This window comes from Crocodylus porosus, unplaced genomic scaffold (assembly GCF_001723895.1).
Source record: "Crocodylus porosus isolate Cpor-Errol unplaced genomic scaffold, CroPor_comp1, whole genome shotgun sequence".
Lineage (NCBI taxonomy): Eukaryota > Metazoa > Chordata > Crocodylia > Crocodylidae > Crocodylus > Crocodylus porosus.
The window spans coordinates 26,767,271-26,789,274 of record NW_017728906.1 but is presented as its reverse complement, the minus strand read 5'-3'; positions in this window follow the sequence as shown (position 1 = coordinate 26,789,274).

Below are 22,004 nucleotides of genomic sequence, written 5' to 3'. Positions count from 1 at the left end.
GGAGCCAAGGCCACAACTGGGCAGTTTGGCCAAGAGGTGATCGTGGGATACCAGATCAAAAGCTTTTTTGAAGTCAAGGTATATGACATCAATCTCTTCTCCCTTGTCCAGGTGATAGGTCATCTGGTCATAGAAGGAAATAAGATTGGTCAAACAAGACCTACCCGCAACAAACCCGTGCTGGCTGTCCCTTAGAATGTTAGTGTTGTCAAACACCTTAGTAAGGTCAATGAAAGTGATGTACAGCCCCTTGTTCTGCTCCTGGCACTATTCCTGTATTTGTCTGAGCACAAATACCATATCTATAGAGCCTCTGTTTGCTCTAAAGCCATATTGGCTTTCTGGAAGGACTGATTCTGCTATGGCAGGAACTAACCTGTTGAGGAGGATTCTAGCTAGGATTTTCCCAGCAATGGACAGAAGGGTGATCCATCAGTATTGGAACAGTTTGACTTGTTGCCTTTATTCTTATACAAGGTGATGATTACAGCACAGATCCTGTGGAATTTCCCCCTGCTCTAAGCAAGCTGTGAAGAGTTCATGGAGTTTGGAGTGTTGAGAAGGACTGCCATATTTCAGGGCTTTGGGTGGAATTCCATCAATTCCAGGGGCTTTGTTGCTTTTTAAATCAATAGCAGTGAAGGTTTCTTCTAGTATAGGATGCTCATCTAGTTTCTCCTTGATAGGCAGTTGCTTAATTCAGCTGATGGCAGATTCATGTACTGTGTGTTCAGCACTAGGGTTTGAAAGTGCTGAGACCATTGGTCCATGACAGAGTCTTTGTCAGCATATAAAGTCTAGCCATCAGAGTTCTCAGTTGGCTTTCGATCAGGAAGGAAGGGTCATAGGCAGATTTCAGGGCTTCTTAGAAGGTTATAATAGATAATGATCAGCATAGTGTTGTGTTCTTTCTGCAAGAGTAGTCCAGCATTCATTTTGGATGTTACAAAGAGTGTTACATGAGCCATCTTTCTCTCTCAGCTAGTTGGTTGTGCTAGAAGGGCTTGATGAATAGTCTCCTTTTTTTTTTGTGAGCAGGGCTTGGATGCCCTTGTTATTTTCATCAAACCAGTCCCAGTTTCTCTTGGTACTGAGCTCAACTGTCTCCTTGGTACTCTCCAAGACTACTGACTTGATGTGTTCCCAGAGTCCACCAGGTGAGAAGTCTGCAGTATGGACTTGGCTTCCAAATTTTTACTGAAGTGTTTTTTGAAATTTTTGTTTGCAAGATTGGTTTTTTTGCTTGGAAACATCACATTTCTTTGTGGGGGGAGAGGGGTACTCTGTGCTTGGGCTGAGGTTTGAAGTGGAAGGACAACTTTGAGTGAACATGTCAGTGCTCAGTATGGTAGTCAGCACTAAACATAACTCTGGTGTGCAGGACATCCCCAAGATGACACTGACACACCAGGATGTAATCTATGGGGGGCCAGTGTCTGGAGTGGGGATGCATCTAAGTGGTCTTGTAGCATTTTTTCTGCTGAACCTGGGGCTTGGTTATTTCCATGGGTTTTTCCACACAGAGTTCCAGAAGCAACTATCTGTTCTCATTACAATTTCCCAATCCATGTCTTCCACCAAAAATAAATAAATAAAAAGAAAAACAAACAAACATATAACTGTTGAATTTTTTTTTATTAAATATTTTGCAATGAAATTATAGGGTTTTTGGGGCTTAGGGGTATTTTTTAATTAGTCCTTGTCAATTGTGTTTTCTTCAGTTAAATTAATTTTAAGCATGTTGTAGCTATTATCCTTGGTTACTTAAGCACATTTTAAAAATTGCTCCATGTCATGATTATTAACTTTAAACTGTTATAAAACTGACATGGAAGTTAGACAAAGACAAAGCCATTTCAGACTTAAAGATGCAAATTGTTTGAAATGATTGTGTATGGTCGTACCTCTAAAATATCTTTGATATTGTAAATAGCTTGCCTACTACAGTAATTACTTGTTGCTTATTTGAGATATTTTGTGATATCCTTTTCAAGGAGGAATATAATAAGGAATGTAATAATAGTCATTTAAATAACTAAAAACATAAACTAATTATTATGTCAAGAACAAACTTTTTAATAGTTAAATAGGAAATCGCGTTTGCAAATAGGTGATGCAATATACAAGACTATGCTTAAATTATTTTTAAAAAGCCATAAGAAACCCTAGACTAGATAGTTTGCCTTCAGTGTCCCTCAGAAGACAGAAAATAAACTTAAAATAACAGATGACCGGAATCATTTTGGGGGGGAGAATAAGCCAAAGTAACCAGAAATTATGGTGTTCCCAGAAAAGGGAGAAGCAAGAAGCATTTCCATTTTCCTGGAACTCTCAAGGAGATGCTTAAAGAAATGTATCTGTCCCTAAACCAAAAATAAGGTAGAAACTGGCAGTTGATCTTTCTATTATTACACAGCTTTTACTCAGCAGAGTAGGTCCTTAGTTCCAGTGAGCCATAACTAAAATAAAAGAGAGAATAAGACTCTAAGCATTGAACAATTTGTGATAAATAACATACTGTATACTCTAAGGGTAAGTACAGATATTCAAAAACCTGAGGCAGAATCAATCTAAATTACGATTTCTGCAAATGTGATTTTCTGTAGGTGGCATAGGTTAGATCTGTAGTGAACAGAACATGTTTGCTCTTTGGGGTGGGGGTGGGTGTGTGGAGGTGGGGAGGGGGAGCACAAAAAATGCACATTTGTGCAGGCTGAGGACAGCAGGTTGGGGCAGTTGAATATGCCTCCCAGAATAATCTGTGGGCTCCCCAAGCTGCCAGAGACTGCTGAGCACCCAGGCTTTCCCTAACTAGCTGTCAAACATAAGTGATCATGACTATAAACCCCTGCCATCTCACCATGAACTTTCCCCCATGTCCATCCCTAGGCTTCCAGGGGAGTTCCAGAATGGACAACCTCCATCATGAGCTGCATGTTCCTACATGTCTCAGTCTGCCCATATTCTGCCATGGCAGCCTGCCATCTTTGCCCACACATGGAGATTCAGGAGCTACAGCAGTTTCCCTATGTGGTTAAGTGGTGAAACAGGCTACCTAGAGAGATCATGGTATCTCCATCCCTGGGAATTTTCAAGAACAGGATGGACTTTTGACTCACATGTTTTAATGAGGGATGATCCTGCCTTGAGCAGGAAGATGAAGTAGATGACCTTCTGGTGTTATATGCTCCACTAAAGCTTCAGTTTCAGATTGAAACTGGGGATGTCAGACTCATTGAGCCCTCAAAGTGAGATCTGGATCACAGGGCCACTTTGACCCCTCTGGTTTAAAACTATATTTACTGATAAAATATTTCTGAGTAAAAAGCATATGATATTTTCCATATTATAGTCAAAAGATATGGAAAGTATTCACGTCACTCCAGACTTTGCATTTTGGAGATTAGTTTCATGATGCTCCCAGTTAACTTGACAATAGGTAATAATGTAAGTATGACAGCTATGACCAGTTAAGAGATGGGATAGGTATAATACTGATAATATCTGGATAATAAATTATTTCCCCAGTGCTCCCCCTCTCATCAAAGTTACACATTTTATGAAGCACATATGTATTATTATTTTGGTGATTACAAACCAGAATAACCCTAAGTGAAGAAAAGTATTTTACAAACAATATAGCATATGACTGGTAGCCAGTAGAGCACATTTCTTTATATGTGTATACAGGTTAATTCACCAGGCTATTTTCTTTCTTTGCCTTGTTTGATATCATTTCACTTTTTTGATATGTCCTCACTCTTTTATAAAATAGAAAATATTAGGAGAAAATGAGTACTGCCCCCTTAGTAATATCTGCAACAAAATGCCTACATTCCTGAACCATTGTAGGTGATAAAAATCTTTGCCACTAATTTATCATAAATATGTGCATTTTGAAAAAAAGCAACCTTTTCATTGTGTGAGGATTGTATTGTTGTCACAGATACAACAGGTTAAATTGGATAAGAAGTGGACAACAGTGTGTGAAGCTGAAAAGAAAACAATAAGATTACAAAGACTTTATTAGCAGTGTTCCTCCAACATTAGCCTGTAGACCCAGTCTGTTTAACATTTTCAATTGCAATGCTGGGGCAAGAACTAGAAGTGTGATCATGAAATCAATGGACAGATGGGAGGAGGAGGAGGTGGCTACTGACAACATGGAAGGACTGTCTTATTGTATGTGAATAATTAAATTTATAAATTCAAATACTACAAAATACAAAGTAATTTACTTAAGGACCAATGCTAGGAACTTCTGTTATAATATGGGGCTTTTAGAGTAAAGAAAATGAAAAAAGAGAAACACCTAGATGTACTGGCTGATTGTAAGATTACCATGGGATTTCAGTAAAATGGAGCTGTTAAAGTGTTATTCACAGCTAGGGTGTGTTATGACAAGGTGATTTAATTGAGACATTAGTGACACTCTACATCTCATTGATAAGACTCCATGTAGAATATTGGGAACAATTCTGTCCATTTATGCTGAAAAAGAGAAAAAAGGATCAATTTAAACTGCAGCAAATATAAAGAAGGACCAATAAGATGGGTAATGGAATAAAAACCAATAGTGTATTGTAAGAATATGTTAGAAGAGATTGATTTGTTTAGCTCAACAAAACTAAGATCAAGAGGGATGCAATTACTCTTTACAGATGTTTTCACAAGATGAATAGTAGGGGTGTGCGAAAAGTGTCATATTCAATTCTGGTTTGGATTCAGCCCTAATCGGGGAGAGTGATTTGATTAATTGATTTGGATCGCTGTCCCAATTCGATTCGGCTGCCTCTGAATCTGAAGATTTGATATCTCATTTGGAGAATCAGCAATTTGGCCATAGACACAGCCTTAAATGTTTTTCTACGTAGCTTGAGGTACCAGGCATGGTTTTTGAATGGTAGGATGGTGGGGAGAATAGAGCATCGCACACAAGCATGGGGGGGGCCCCCGCGTGCTCAGCAGTGAACTCAGAAGTGGACCGGAAATACTGTCCTCCGTGATGACATCTGATCATCCAGAGGACCCCCCCCCGTACCCTCCTGGTTCAATGATTGGCCACGGGGGGACCCTGGGTGCCCCCCCCAGACCCAGGAGACACCAGTTGCCAAGCCAGGGGGCAGGGTGGGGTCGCCTGCTCACTCCTTGGTGTTCCCACCAGTGGACTGGAAGTGCTTCTGGTCCACTTACGGGTCCACTGCCAAGTGCACTGGGAACCCCCCTCCCCCCATGCTCTGATGGGATGCTCCATCTGTCCCAGCATCTCAGCATTCACAAGCTGCCTGGTACCTTGAGAAAAAACATGTATGTAGAAAAAAACATTTAAAGCTGTGTCTATGTCTGAATCACTGAATCTTTCTGAATCAATTCAGAGGGTTCTGTTTTGATTTGGAGAGATTAAAGGGTTTCCTGATTTGGAGATTCAGCCACCAAATTAAGCCAAATCTCCACTGAATCGAATCAGTGACTGAAGCTTTTCACAGCCCTAATGAATAGTATGAAGAGAAAAGAACTATTTAAATGAAAGAGCAATACCAACACAAGGACTGGTCATGTCTACATGTGACACTACATCGCTGTAGCAATGCACTACAGTGACATAGTGCTGGTGGTCACAAACTATAACACCATAGCTACAGTGTAGTAGCAATACACTGCCTTGTTATAGTGCATTGCTACAGTGACATAGCAGCTAAAAATAACCATGCTCAGCCTGCACGGCACAATATGGGCTATTACTGCACTGATGGTGCATTGCTGTAGGGACACGTGAAGTCATACCCACTGGCCACAAATATTTTAGACTAGAAACTAGAAATTTCTACTCATCAGTGGAGTGAGGTCTTGGAAAGCTCTTCTAAAAAAAAGTAATGAGTGTGAGGAACTTGAATTGATGAGCTAATGAGGTGAGTTTATAGAAGATATAATACACTAGTTATTCCTTGTATACCAATTTTCAGATGTTGTGGATTTGAGTATTTGGCCATTGATGGATTGAAAGGAAACTCAGTGTCTGTGGGGAGGTGCCTGGAAATTCCATGCTTGAGGGGTTCTTCCAGTTGCTTATAGGGGCCAGGAAAATATTTTCCATTCTCCCCCTGCACCCATAAAAATATATGCAGTAAAATTCTTATCCAGAATTTTACTAATCAGCACACTCTAGAACTGGAAGTTCCAGCTGGCCAGCGGGATGTGGAGGGAGAGGGGGGAAAGCTCTCATGCAGCTGCCACTGTTGCCACCTACCATATTCTATTGTTGCTGCTCTGCATGCAGCCTCCACCACTCCCCTGCCCCCCACTCCACATGTGGACCCTGCCACCAGACACACCCCTCTCCATGTGTGGCTGCCACCACCCCTCCCATCCCCGCTCCATGTATGGACAGAAACCCTGTGCCATCAGGTAACCAGCATTTTTCCATTACTGGCACCCCCCATTCCCAACTCGGGCCAGATATCAGGGATTTTACTGTCTATCTATCTGTTGAAATGTGTCTATGTGTGTGTGGGGGGGGCGGGGAACAGTTGCACCACTCACCCCTGCCAAATTTCTAGACCAGTGGGGAGCCCTGGACCCTGCATACTGGATCAGTTGTGCTGTAAAGTGTGTAGGGATGGGCAGAGCCAACACCAGGTCCCAGGGCCCAGTCTCAGTATGCAGGTGCAGCAGTGTCCCAGGGACCAATGTTTTGTGGGGGCTGGGAGAAGACAACACAGACCCCTAGGCCCCAATCCTGGTGCTTGAGGGATGGGAGGGATCTCTTCTAGGCCCCCAAGGAGGCAGGGAGGTGGTGTCAGATCCCCAGGTCTGATCCTGGCACATGGGACCCAATCTGGCCCACAGACTGACCCTACACATCTAGCCCATGGGTCCAAAAGTTTGAGCACTACTGCTCTACACCATTGACGCTGGTCATACTTACAGGTAGGAACTTATCAGAACTTAGAAACCCCCAAGTTGTTTATCTGAGAAGTCTAATGCAAGTGAATGAGGACGATCACTCCCTAAAGACACTTCACCATCAGATTGACTCTTTTTTTTTTTTTTGCCTTGTTTCTTTATATTGCATAGCACTGTCCTCTTTTAGGATCATTTAAGTATATTTTAATCTAGGTGATGCCAATGCTATGGTAGTAGAAGGCAATATCTTTGTCTAGCTTATTCTTTATCTGTGATAAGCTGTGAGGTTTCTCGCAAAGAGTTCTTTCTGACTGTAGTACATGGGAATAGCAGGGCAAATTGTTGCCAGTTATCACTGATAGAACTCTGTGGCCTAGGAGGCCCCTTCTAGTCCTACGTTTCTTTGTTCTCTTTGTACCAGTGTAATTCCATTGACTTCAATGGGTTGAACGATGAACATGTTATGAACAATTGCCTTTCTTTAGCATTTTCATTAATATAGCCTTGAGGTAATAAAAGCAGTGATCTAGAACTCTCAATCAAATTTAAGAGAGAGCAATTTAGTAATCTTATACAAGGAGAAGGAAAGATAATATGTTATTCTTTTGGCTAAAAATAAACTGTTTGATTAGAAGGAAAAGAAACAATTGCATGTGATACACTGTAAGAAACAAAGGTCAGAAATGAGAAATTACATTTATTTTTTAAAACCAAAACCATTAATGGACCAGATGATAGCACAGACAAAATGCCAGCTACAGCAATGAAAGAAACACATTCTTATGGCAGAAAGAGAATGATTACATGGAATAAAGCTCCAAAGAATGTCTCTAAAAATGTTTCTAACAATGTTATATCTGCATATACACATCTATCCAGAAAGGTAAGGAAAAGGGAGCAACCAAGGCATCAATCCTGGGAAGAACAAAAATAGCTGAGACCTCTATATCAAAAAGGGTGGGTTACAAAGAACTAAAAAATCTGCAGAGGAACCCATATTCTAATAATGTACCAACATGCCCCTAACTGATCTCCTTTAACACATACCCCAGAAAGAATATACCCACTAATTTATATATAAAACTGGCTGGTTCCACTGTATGGAGATGCTCTATGACAGTTTTGACACAGCATTGCATCTGAGCTTACATGTGGAAAGGGAGGCCACAACACTAACACACTGGAAATGAATATATTATGGAAAGACAATAGTTGGATGAATACACTGGAATATGAAAAATCATAATGTTATAAAGATGAATTGAAATTCATTGTGTGCTCAAATACTTCAAATTATTTAGAAAATAAACCTAGTCTTACTTTTTTATTTGACTTCTTAGGAAATTAATTAGCTCTGGAGTGTGCTAAGGCTTTCTGAGAGTTTGCCATTTGCAAAAATTAAGCATTGATAGGTACCATTCTCAGAGCACTTCCATCAACCTTCCAACCATAAATTTTGATTGTTCCCATTGTTTGTTGTACCAAGGATAATTGTGAGAAATAATAATAATAATCAGTAAGGGAGTAAAGGAATCTCAAATCCGATTAGAAAGTCATTATATAATACTATAAAATCGTTAAATGCAACTCCAAGTAGCAGGTTCCAAAATAAAATTATCGGTCATAGAAGTACATCTCTAATGAAGTCCCACCGGATACAATGATTAAATACAGAGTACTCAAAGAAAGTGACTGGCAAGGCAAAACAAATCTGTGGATCAAAAGTATGGCTTTAATATGAATAAGACTATTACTCTGCTTATGAAGGTGCAAAAAAGTTCTAAAAGTATCCTAACATCACAAGCAAGAAACACAAAAGGCACAGGCAAACTCTAAGAATGGCTCAGATTATTTTCTCTGAAAGCTTCAAAACATTTCATATGCTTGACAGGCATTTTGCTACCTACAGTTAATAGATCACTATGTGATTTTCTTTTCCCTGGTAGTTGCAATATACAGGGTATGTAAAAACAAACAGAAAAAGAATTCAAGATCTTAGGCACAATCACATAAAAGTATATTTTATTAAGTGAAAAGATAAGAAAAAGAACTTTAAAATTTTCATATACAGCTACCAATACAATAAGATACATTATAAGTAACTATCTTAAAGGCTTTTCATACACACAAATAGCTCAATGTGTCAAATTCATCATGGACCTCGCAACCAATAATAATAATAAAGTGATAGCATTCAGGGACTCCAATCATGAAGATGACTCCGTTGTCTTAGAAATTGTGTGCCATTGTTTTCATTGGCAATTCTTAAATATGAGGGTGACAGTTTTCCAGTCAATAGGGAAGTCAGTCATTGGTGAGTACATATATGACAGAGAAGGTCAACCCACGACCAGCATGTTTGACTGCTAATAGTGCTAATAGTTTTGGAAGGAAAGAGTAGAACTTGGCTATGTTGGGTCACAGCTCTTGTCACTCTCTTCTATCTGCCTCCCTAGTGACTTTGCTTCAAATAATTGATGTCTCGTTGTATATTGCGGCAACACTGGGGATGACTGAGTGCTTAAGTCTCCCAGGAATTGATGTTATTATCATATTTCTTCAGCTTGGTCTTCAAGGTGTCCTTGAATCTCTTCTTTTGACCATCTCTTGAGTGGTGACCATTGGTGGATTACAGAATCTATTTGGGAAGTTATCAGACATTGTTATGACATGTTCTCTCCAACAGAGACATTACCATATAAAAAAATCAATGGTGATGGTATTTACTTTAGCCACAACACGGGTGTTCATTCTTCTGTCCTTCCAATTGATACAGAGGACTTTCTGAAGACATTGCTCAATGTAACTTCCAAAGCTTTCAGGTGTTTCTGATATGTTGTGCATGTTTCACATCCATACAACAGGGTAGGGATAACAGCGTAGTAGATGGGAAGTTTGAGTTGATTGTTGATTTCATAATAATTAAATACATGATTAGATGTCCAAAGGCACTCACAGATTTTATTCCATATTGAATACCATCATTGTCTACATTTACTTTTTGGGAAAGGTGGCTACATAGGTAGGGAAAATTCTAAATTCTCTCCAAGGATTGCCCTTTACCTATAATGTGTGGAAGAACAGCTGAATGGTTTGGGGTAGGCTGGTAAATTACCTGGTTTTCGTGAAGTTGACAGTGAATGCAAGCATATCATGTGCTTGACAGTAACAAGCAAAAATGACCTGGAGGCCTACAACTGAGTGGGTACAAACAAGCCACAAATAACTCATAGAAACAACACAGTCATCAACATATTGAAAAATCAGGAATGGAGGTGTTGGTAGATTGTATTTACAACTTCACTGGTTGATGGCAAAGTGATTCCTGTCCATGCAATACTGGATGCTGGCTCCAGATGGAAGTCTGTCATTAATGAGGTGTGAAATAGCTTTGGTATAGATGGAAAAGAGTGTTGCTGCAGTCATGCATCCTTGTTTAACTCCAGTTCTAACAGTGAAGGAATCTGTTTACAAGTAATTGATTAGGATGGCTGCTGTCATGTTGTCATGACCAAGTCTGATAGTGGTAAGAAATGTTGACAGGCATCCAAATCTCATCAAGATCTTGCAAAAGGCTTCTCTGTTGGTTGAATTTAAAGGCCTTAGTCAGGTTAATGAAAGCCATGTAAAGATGTAAAATGCTTGCAGCATTTCTCCTGCAGCAGTCTAGCAACAAAGATCATGGCTCTTGAGTGTTCTGGACACAGGTAGAATCTTCTCAGTTAGAAAAGTGAGTCTACTCAGGAGAATGCAGGCAAGGAACTTTCTAGTTATGGACAGGAGAGAAATACCATAATTGCTCTACTCTGGTCTAAATTCCTTCTTGAATATGGCAATCTCTTAAGTCACTGTAAATCTGTTCATGTTTCTAGATTTTCATAACAACATGTAGTTTCATAGTAGCTAGGGTAAGGAGGGACCTGAACAGATCATCTAGCCTGAACCCCTGCCACAGGCAGAAATGAATGCTGGGTTCACAAGACCCCAGACAGGTGATCATCCAACCTCCTCTTGAATTTGCCCAAGGTAGGGTAAGGACCACTTCCCTGGGAAGTTGGTTCCAGATTTTGACCACCCTAACTGTAAAATATTGCCTTCTGATCTCTAACCTAAATCTATCCTCCACCAGCTTATTACCATTGTTCCTCATCACCCCAGGTGGTGCTGGGGAGAAAAGGGCTCTGCCTGTTTGCTGTTGATCTCTCCTGATGGGTTTGTAGGCAGCCACCAGGTCCTCCCTTGGCCTTCTAGTGCTGAGGCTGAACAGGTTCAAGTTCCTCAGTCTCTCTTCATAAGGCCTGGCCTGCTGCCCTCTCACTAAGTGGGTGGCCCTCCTCTGAACCCTCTCCAGGATGACCACTTCCCTTTTGAAGTGTGGCACCCGGTACCGGCTGCAGTACTCCAACTGTGGCCTGACCAAAGTCATATAGAGGGGGAGTATCACCTCTCTGGACTGAGTTGAGATGCATCTTTGGATGCATGGCAAGGTATGGTTGGCCTTGCTGGCTGCAGTCTGGCATTGGCAGCTCATGTTCATATTGGAGTCAATAATGACTCCAAGATCCCATTCTGCCTCTGTGCTTCTGAGAGGGGAACTCCCCAGCCTGTATGTATGCTGTGGATTCCTTCTCCCAAGGTGCAGCACCCTGCACTTATCTACGTTGAACCCCATCCTATTTTCATCTGCCCACTTTTGTAGTCTGTCTAAATCTATTTGTAGCCTCTCACTCCCTTCAAGTGTGTCCACCTTGTCCCACATCTTAGTGTCATCAGCAAACTTGGGCAGTGTGCTTTCCACCGCCTGGTTCAAGACTCTGATGAAGATGTTAAACAGTGCAGGCCTGAGGACCAAGCCCTGGGGGACCCCACTGCTCACATCTCACCAAGTTGAGTACAACCTGTCTACCACTACTGTCTGGGTGCACCCCATCAGCCAAAATTTACCCATCCAACTGTGTAGGGATCAATGCCACAGTCGTTTAATTTATGTAGTTGGTGAAATAACTTTTTTTTCCACCTTGGTTTCAAATTTCAGCTGGTATTCCATCATGACCTCATGCTTTGTTGCTCTTCATCCACTCTATGGCTTCCAAGTTCTCTTGACAGGTTTGTGGGTCTGAAAGTTATTTCTCGGTGGGAATGGTTTCAATGGTGTTGTCTTTGACGTTCAAATCTAATTCAGAGGCTCTTGAAAGTGATCCTTCCACTGTGCATTGATGGTGGAGCTGTCTTTCAAGAGTGTTGTTCCATTCTTAGACCTCAGAAGAGCAGCTTCTTGTGTTCTTGGCCCATAGATAGCTTTGATTTCTCTGAAGAAACTACATGTCATGGCTATAAACAAATTTTGAATCTCTTTTGCTTTGTCCTCTCACCACTTATTCTTTTTCAAATTTTCCTATGGGTTGGACTTTAATGTGGTGGTATGTATCTTGCTTCTGTTTGGAGTTGATATCATTCTGTCAAACTTGAAGCTTCTCTTTTTCTGTCAAAGTCAGCTTGAATTTCCCTATCATTCTCATTAAACCAGTCCTGATGTTTCTTTGTGGAGGTGATATATTTTACAGCACTGGAGGATAAGTTGGTGTAAGCTGTGGCATAGTATTTTGCAGACTGGAAAAAACTGAATGGCCAAGGAAAAAGATTTTGCAGTAGTCAAACCAAGACATGACCAGAACATGGGGGAGATTTTAGCAGTAAAAACAGATATGTCAGATTAGGCTTAACAGATTGATGATCAATGTGAATCACTTCTCTCTTTCCAACTAAATTGATTTAGCTGAATGTTGATGCCCTTTGACTAAAACAGTTAGTTTTGCTAGAGCTGATAGGATTTTTTCTTTTTCCTTACACTGTATTTAGTGTCTTGTTTAGTGTATTCGATTTTACAGAAACCAACCATCTTTTCCAGAACCCAATTTTTCCCAGAAAATCTCTGGACTATTATGACCAAGCTCCAATCTGTTTGGTGGGGTAATACATGTCTAGAAACAGTAAATGATTTCAGGTCAGTGGCCCTGACAGCAATATCTGGTTTCTTTTGAAGATTCATATAACACTACCCAAATAATAATATAATTAGGGACTGTAGTTATAGACCATTTTATATATATTTTTCTTTATTCATTTTCTATGAAGTTCTGTCAAAGTAATTCCAAATGAAGTTTTTTCATGCATCATCTTTTGCCTATTGAAGTGACATTCATTAACCAGCATGACTTATAATAATAGATGCACTAATGAGAAAAAAAACCCACACTGTTTTAGTTACTCAACCAAAGTTTGCTGAATAGCTGCATTTTAGCTAATAAAAAAGCTCACAAAGTTATCAATGGAAGCAGCATGTGTCAACAATACAGAAGTCTTCTTTTTAATGTTGTATGGGCACGGTCTAAAACCTTACTACTTGGATCATGAAGTTAATGAATAGTTAAGTCCTTAACGGAAAGAAATGATTAATAGTATCTATATGAACCATAAATTAGCTTGGAAATACATTAGAACAAATTTACATCAGTCTCCTCTCACCATATTAATTTCCTTTTTTGATTTCACTTTAGATATCCAGGCACCATAGGCTCGTGTTCACTGATACATATTAATTCTAGTGGGAGATTAGTCAAGACTGGTATTAGGCTGCTATGAAGAGGCCATAATAATATCTGCATCATGATGAAGACCTATCAGCCTTAGTGCCAGCACAGAAGTTGCCATGTGCAGGACAAAATATTCACTTTTTCACGTGAAACAGATAAATTCAATTTGGGATGCACACAGATTCCAGGATGCATTTTGGGCCATTGTGTTGTGTAATACAATGTTAGCAAAGGTTTAGTAAAATATTATATAGGTTGTAAAAATACTGCCTTATAATTAGCATATTCCATCTACAAAAGCTCAAAAGGCTTTCCAACTGGTAATCAAGGAGCTTCAGCATGATATTAAGTGCTATTATTCCTATTAAATGGAAAGTAGAGGCACAGAAAAGGTTCCTCTCTCAAAGTCCAGTGTTTATAAACATTCATGCTTTGTATTCATTTGCTGAATTGGATAAACAAATAATTATCCATCTCTCTTAGCTAAATGATAAAAGTAACAAAATTCTAATTTGTGCTCCTCTCTTAGAAAGATATACTAAAAAAAAAATCAAAATCTATTTTCTCTAAATCTATTCAGTTCATTGTTTTTGCCTTCTTTGATTGAATGACTTTTTTAAAAGAATAATCCAAAGTACAGAAAAAGACAAACGGAGTTCATCATAATTCTATCAAACAGGAAGATTTGTAGCTTTATTCATCCTCCTTACCCCAAGATAAATTTGTAAGGTATATTTTATTGAATGAAAAACATAAGCATTTATTAGAGTAGGAAGAAATAGATACTAGGACTCATAAACAAGGCAAGGATTATGCCCATACCTCTTTTATTCATTTTCTAATTTATACCACAGAATTATACTTCTTCAAGGTATTTTTTGTACATGAACTACATGAACCATACATTGTCAATAGTCATATTTGTCATATAAAGTCTCTATCAACTTTTTTCTCTTCCTTCCCCAGATCAACTGTTAGCCCCATTCACCCTGATAAACCATGCACACTTCATCTTTAAACTCAAAACGCCTTATTATATACACCAGATATTCATTCACTGAAGGCTTTACTTGGCAGTGACATAGGGATGCAGTCATATACTGCAAATCTTTATGATGGTAATCAGTACAAACTTATGACTCATTGCCATATTAAAGGAACAATGGATAATACATCATCCATAATTTACTTGCATTCAAAGGAGTTTGATCCTTTGCCCAAATTCGCTGAATGTCACAAATTACCTTGGATTTATTTCTCATTAATTTCATATGCATGTAAATGGAAAGTCCAAGGTTTCATAGAGGCCTCAGGTTCTGCTCAGGTATGTAGCTAGCCTCTATTAGCATAGTACTTCTCATTGGCAGTGATCCCTCACACTCGAGGATGATCATTCCCACAGGTCAATAAAGGCATTATTATTACTACAAGTAACAAAGAAGCAGAAAGAGACTAATGTCCTAAACCTCAAAGCCATTTAGGTACCTAATACCTTCTTATTACAATGGGGGTTCAGTGCATGAATGGCTCTGAGGATCAGGTCCCAAAGGATTTACCCGTAGTCACACATCAACTGAAAGACCAGGTATTTGAATATTGATCTTCTAAATCCAAGGCTAGCATTTAAACAATAGACCATCTTTTTTTATTAGTAAAAACACTTTAAAAAAATTTAGGACCTATATATGGGTTCAGTCTAAGAACTAAGCTTGAAGGAGCCCACCAACAACACTGTGCTCCCCATCCTCCTTCCCAATTTTTGGTTTTAGGATTGAGGTACTACACCAGCAGAAACATATGCCCCAAATACATTACAAGACATATCAGTGATTTCATTTTTACATCCAAGCAGAAGGTAGGGTAGGGCAGCACCTTAGAGACTAACTGCTTCATACAGGAATTTTCATATGCAACAGCTTCCTCTACCAGATGTCCTACCTTTATACACAGTATCTGTTTGCCTGATAATGTTGGGAAAGGAATAAATGGATTCTGATTCACAGAAGCAAATGATCTGAGACCATATCAAACTATACAAAAGTGGGGGTAGATCCCCAGATGGAGATGTGTTACTTTGCAGGAAAAAAATCCATAAACAGACAACTTAGGATGGAAAGACTGCAGTGAATTTAATGCTTTAGTTCAAGATTCTTTTTCTTAGGCCCCATTTACAGGGTACCCTTGCAGCACGATGAACCAGTCAAAGACACCTTAAGTGGTTACCTTGCTCCATGTTAATTCGGTTCATCAACAAACCCTCACAGTCAAGGATGATTGTCTTATCTGTGGGTCTGAAGATGGTTGATGAGGCCTATCCAGGATCAACAGACTGTTGCAGCTCAGGCACATTTCTGTGTGGGATGGGTGGTTCTGGGTTCTTGGTTCAGATGTGCTGTTTCTGCCACGCCCATTTTTCCTTCTGCTTTTGTCATCATAAGGATTCAAAGTACTGAGATCCTGGCAGAAGACTCTTCCTCCATTTGGGGTTGTGCTGGACAATAGTCTCTCACGAGTTTCATAGTTTCTAGGGTCGGAAGGGACCTGAGTAGATCATCTAGTCTGACCCCCTGCCATGGCAGGAAAGAGTACTGGAGTCAAACCACCCCAGCAAGGTGTACATCTAGCCTCCTCTTAAACACCTCCAGGGTATGAGCTATCACCACTTCTCTTGGAAGTTGGTTCCAGATCCTAGCCGCCCTGACTGTGAAGTAGTGCCTCCTGATATCTACCCTTTGCCAGCTTGTGACCATTATTCCTGGTCACTCCTGGCAGTGCTCGGGGAAACAGGGACTTCCCCAGTGCCTGCTGGTCCACCCTGACTAGTTTGTAACAGGCCACTAGATCCCCCCTCAGTCTTCTCTTGTGGAGGCTGAACAGGTTCAGGTCCCATAGCCTCCACTCGTAGGGCCTGCCCTGCTGCCCCATGATCATGTGAGTGGCCCTCCTATGGACCCTCTCCACGTCGTCCACATCCCTCTTGAAGTGTGGCGCCCAGAACTGGACGCAGCACTCCAGCTGTGGCCTGACCAGTGCTGCATAGAGGGGGAGGATCACCTTCTTGGAACTGCTTGAGATGCATCTGTGGTGCATGACAAGGTACTGTTGGCCTTCCTGACTGCATCCCCACACTGCCGGCCCAAGTTCATTTTGGAGTCAATGATGAACCCAAGATCCTTTTCCACCTCTGTACTGACAAGATGGAGTTCCCCAACCTGTAGGTATGGCGCCGGTTGTTCTTCCCCAGGTGCAGCACCTTGTACTTGTCCATGTTGAAACCCATCCTATTCTCATCTACCCCACCCTTGTAACCTGTCTAGGTCTCATTACAGTCTATTCCTCCCTTGTAGCATGCGCACATCCCCCCCACATCTTATTGTCATCAACAAATTTAAACAGGGTGCTTTTTACCCCATTGTCCAAGTCACTGATGAAGATGTTGAAGAGTGCGGGCCCAAGGACCGAGCCCTGCAGAGCCCCACTGCCCACATGTCTCCAGGTCAAAAATGACCCATCCACTACCACCCTCTGGTTGTGGCCCTCCAGCCAGGTGGCGATCCAATTAACTGTGTGGGTGTCGACACCACAGCCCCCCAGTTTCTTAATGAGAACAGGGTGAGAGACAGTGTTGAAGGCCTTCTGAAAGCCCTGGAAGACTATGTCCACTGCTACCCCTGCATCTAATGATTTGGTGATCTGATCATAGAAGGCCACCAGGTTGGTCTGACAGGATCTGCCACTAATGAACCCGTGTTGGTTGCCCCTAAGCATGATCTCCCCTGCTGGCTTCTTGTGGATATGCGCCAGAATAATTTTCTCAAAAAGCTTGATATGATGTTTGAGATGATATGGATGCTGCATTTTTTTCAAGTTGGCTTGGAAGACATCCTTGAAGTGCTTCCTCTGTCCTCCTTTTAAGCATACACCTTGGCTGAGCTGGAAGAATAAAACAACTGCTTGATATACCGTGAGCTTGGTTTTGGATCTTATGTTGCAATCTTGAAACACCTGTTTCCTCCTGTATCCAAAGGCTGCACTTGCACATTTGAGGCAATGTGAGATTTCTTTGTTGATGTCAGCCTTTTGCAAGAGATGGCTTCTGAGGTATGGGAAATATTCAGTGTTCTCCAGAGTCTCTCTGTGAATATGAATTACCAGACCTAGGGACTGCTTAGTAAGAGTTTTTTGATGCAGGACTGTAGTTTTCTGAATGATAAGCATCAATCCCATTTTCTTGAATACCTTGGTAAAGACATTGCTAACTGCCTAATGGTCTGTTTTCGAGTGAGCATACAGTACAGCATCATCATATTGAACTTGATGATTGAGGTTGGGGTTAATCTTGGTTTTGGCTGGGAGTTGAATGAGATTAAACAGTTTTCCAGCTATTTGGTGTTTAGCTCTACTCTGGCTGGAAGCTACTTGGTAGTCAGATGTAGCATCGCAGTAAGGAATATCAAGAACAGTGTTGGAGCAATGCTGCAGATTTGTGATAGAACTGTCATTGAGAACTACTGCTCACATACAGTCATGAAGCACGCAAAGAATGGTGATGAATTTTAGATGGCATCCATACTTCAGAAGGATCCTTCACAATGATTCTTGGTTGATAAGAGTAGAAAGATTTTATGAGATCAAGAAGGCCATGTAGAGAGGTTTATATTGCTCCTGGAATTTTTTCTGAAGCTGAGGAGTAGTGAAGATCCTGTCACTTGTGCCTTTTGGTGCTCTAAACCAGGGGTAGGCAAAGTCCAGCTTGCAGGCTGGATTGGGCCCATGGCAGATTCCCTTTTCCAATAGCCCCTGCCTGCATCTCTGGAGCCGCTTTATATAAAGACTCCAGTAGCATTAGGTCCTTGACAACACAGGGCCAGGGTTCCCATGAAGACCAGATCCAGCAGTGCCATCACGGTGCATGGCTAGACAGAGAGTTTCTCCAGGGCCAGGATTTTGTGGCAGTGACAGCATGGTCTGGAGTCAGGAAAGACCTGCAATCAGCTGCCTGCATGCCATGAATGCAGGCAGCAAATCACAACAACTCTGACTCCAGACCATGCTGTCACTGCTGCAAGATCCAAGCCCTAACCCTGGAACTGCTCACTGCCCAGCTGCATGCTCTGCTAGCACTGCTGGGGCTGGTCTCCATGGAAACCCTGGTCCCATGCTGTCACAGCCCTGCCACTGCTGGGCTCTCCATGGAAAATGGCCACAGCAACATGAGCAGGGGCTGCTAGGAAATGGAGTCTGGTCATGGGTTGGATCCATCATTTTGCCCACTCCTGTGGACCCACACTCAGATTCCAGGTAGAGCTCTTCAACAAGTGGAGGGAGCTGCAGTTCAGGGGGATTCTCACAATTAGTTTTCCTGTGGTGTACAGCAAGCATTCCTCTGTAATTTCCACAGTCAGACTTACCTCTTTTTTTTGAAGACTGCCAGGATGTATTGTCTCTAAGGTCATCTGGGATTTCCTCATCATTTCAAAACCTTAAGAGGATAGCATGGAGCTGTGACGTCAGCTTCTCTTTCCTCTGCTTGAAAAATTCAGCAGGGATTTCATCAGCTCAATATGCTTTGTCATTCTTTATCTACTTGGCTTTCCTCACTTCATCAAGGGTTGAAGGATTCTGAGATCATTTCCGAATGTGTATTGTGGCATGGAGTTGAGAACATTGTCATCAACAACATAGTTCATTCAATTAATAGTGTGATAAAAAGAGAAATAATTTACAAAATATATGGAATAACTGTATCTGCTTCCTATCACATCATTAATTGAACAAGTGACAGGGCCTTCAGGTGCAGAGATGCCCCATTCACTTCCATGGCTGGGAAACTACAGCTGATATGCTGTCCCAGGTACAGGAGTGAATGAAGTCTTATTGTGGCTGGGACACTATATCAGCTCTCATTTCCTTCCTGCAGAGACTCCTGGGGTGTCCCCATAGCTGAAAACCCTGGGTCAGCTGATTGGGCTTCCAGATGTGCAACTACATGTTCAGCCCCTGTGGCTGAAAGTCCAATCAGCTGAGAGTACTCCCTGGTGGGGGAATGTGCTTCTTGACAGTGTAGGAGGAACCTAGGATCAGGCTCCTCCTGAACTGGCAGTGAAGTATATGGCGTGGCAGGAGCCATGGTTATGTAGATCGTGCATTAGATCCCATTGCACCTTTATCTTCATGTTTAGAGCTGTCCCTCTAGTCATATTAAAGAAAGGAGATGCATTTAGGGTTTATGCAATAAAGATAGCTGGGAAATCTGTTCCTGACAGCACACTGGAAAATTGTCATGAAGACTGTTTGGATTCATCCAAAATTTGCAAAATGAAATTTGTTTTTCCAATAAAATATCAATGAACTTTGGGGAAAAGTTTGTTTATGCTTTGCAAAAAAAAGTTTTCATTTTGAATATTATTTTATAAAAGAGACCAAGGTTGAAACAAAATATTAATGGACTCTAAATTACTTTTTTTCTGCTAACCAAAGTATCATTTTTTTTTGCTTTTTTATCATAATCAATATTTTTTAATGTATACACATTTTTACAGAGCCAAAAGTCTGATTTTCAACCCTATCGCCCACTTACAAATATTTTGGAGACAGCTGACTGATCCTATTTACAATGTAATATCAGGAGCTTGATTGGAATTAAGTTGCATTTTGCAGGAATTTCTGCAAGTTAAAATTTTTGCCTTTTAAAAACAAAAAATACATTTTCTTGAAATTAAAATTGTCTTGGATTAATCAAAAGCATTCACTCCAATATCAATAGCTTTAAATTTTCTTAAGAAATGTATAAAATACAGTTGTAAATTAAGACTTCTTTAAGAATAAGCAACATGATATATAAAATCAATAGTATTAAAAATGTCTCTTTTTTTTTTTAATAAAATACCATTGATGTTGAAAAGATTCACTGAAAGTTAAATATTTTTGGAACCAATGTTTTACAGTGGAAACTATCCTATTCCAACCCGTTCTATCAATAACTTCATGCTGGGTAAGCCCATGATTTCACTTTAGCTACTTGCCTTAGGACTCAAAAGTACCCCTTAGTTCCAAAGAAGAGGCGATTCAAACAGGCTTTTGCTTAAACTGCAACAGTTCTTAAATGTTGAATCATGGGACCACATGGGATAAGTGACACCACAGTGGGCACATCTACACAAGATGAATACTGCAGTTGACTAATTAGCTCTGCAGTAAAACATCACTGTCTACATGTGTGGTGCTTTTTGCCCGGAGTAAACTAATTAACTTCTCCATAGGATAGTACTTCCAGATGCAAGTAGTATCCTTTAGCAGAGTTATTTATGTCAGTACAATGCATGTGGAGATGCTTGTAACTTTCCATGTCTTCTTTGGCTCCTCACCTTGGTTTCCTGGCATGAGCAGGGCTGTCTTCTGTCTTACAGGTTGACAGTTTGTCCTCAGATGGAACTACCAGGACCACCAAAATTTCTCACCTGCCATGACTTTGATGACTCTTGATATTCTAAATGATTTTTAATGTCCAATTCAGTGGTATGCAGTCATTCCAGCTCTTGGTGTGAATACAGAGCTCCACCTCCGCTACAGCCCACCTAGTGCAAACCCATTGGTTCACGGATGTTTGACATTAAAGGTGCCTTATCTGGCCTTCACTATGCCACTCTGGAAATGCCAGAGGTTCTTTTCCTTTTAATAATGTGTTCTGCTGCAAGACACAGTCCAACTTAGAGCAATCACTCACTAATGAAAGTAGGAGAAATGGCTGCCACAATTCCAGTTCTTTACTCACAGTTTTCTTCGCCGTTCTCTTGTTTTTCCCTGTCTTTCAGGTTTAATGGAACTCCAGTCATATTCCCTGCTGCTTAGGTCCCAACGGCCTCACTTGGGTGAGTTGTCTGATTCTTCAGAGTCACCCCTTGGTGTTGGCCTCTCTGGCAAAGGTCACCACCAATTGCCCCTACCAAGGCATGTATTCTCCCTCTGGCATTCTGGCCACTGCTGGGAAACCACTTCTAGGTCTGGGCTGTGGTTGGCTTGGTGTTCCTTTACATTTCCTGGAGGGCTGAGCTTGTGAATCAGCATCGGCATGCATGCAAAATGCATGGACCTGGACTGTGCCCATGCTGGACCTGGATGCTCCTTGATTTCCAGGATACATGCTGGCACTAACTACAGCAGGACTCATGCCTGTGCTTCTGGTAAGTCTGGAGGTGTGGCAACTATGCCAGCCCTGTCACAATGCTGATGGTGCTGGCTGGAGCACAAGGGTACCATAGTGTAGTGGCTCCTTGATGGCTAGCTTCACAATGAACCACCATTGTGCCCCAGCCAGTTTTTCTGCAACATGTTGAGCTGGATCAGAGCAGCCCCAGCTGGCAGGCTGATCTTCAGGGCCTGCTGCCAGCTGGAGTTGCTTTGCCCTGGCTCAATGTGCTGCTGTCCCAGATGCATGTGCAAATGTGATGGTTGGGAGCAAGAAACTCTGCCATGAACTGTGCCAGAGTTTATTCATTTTCATCAGTT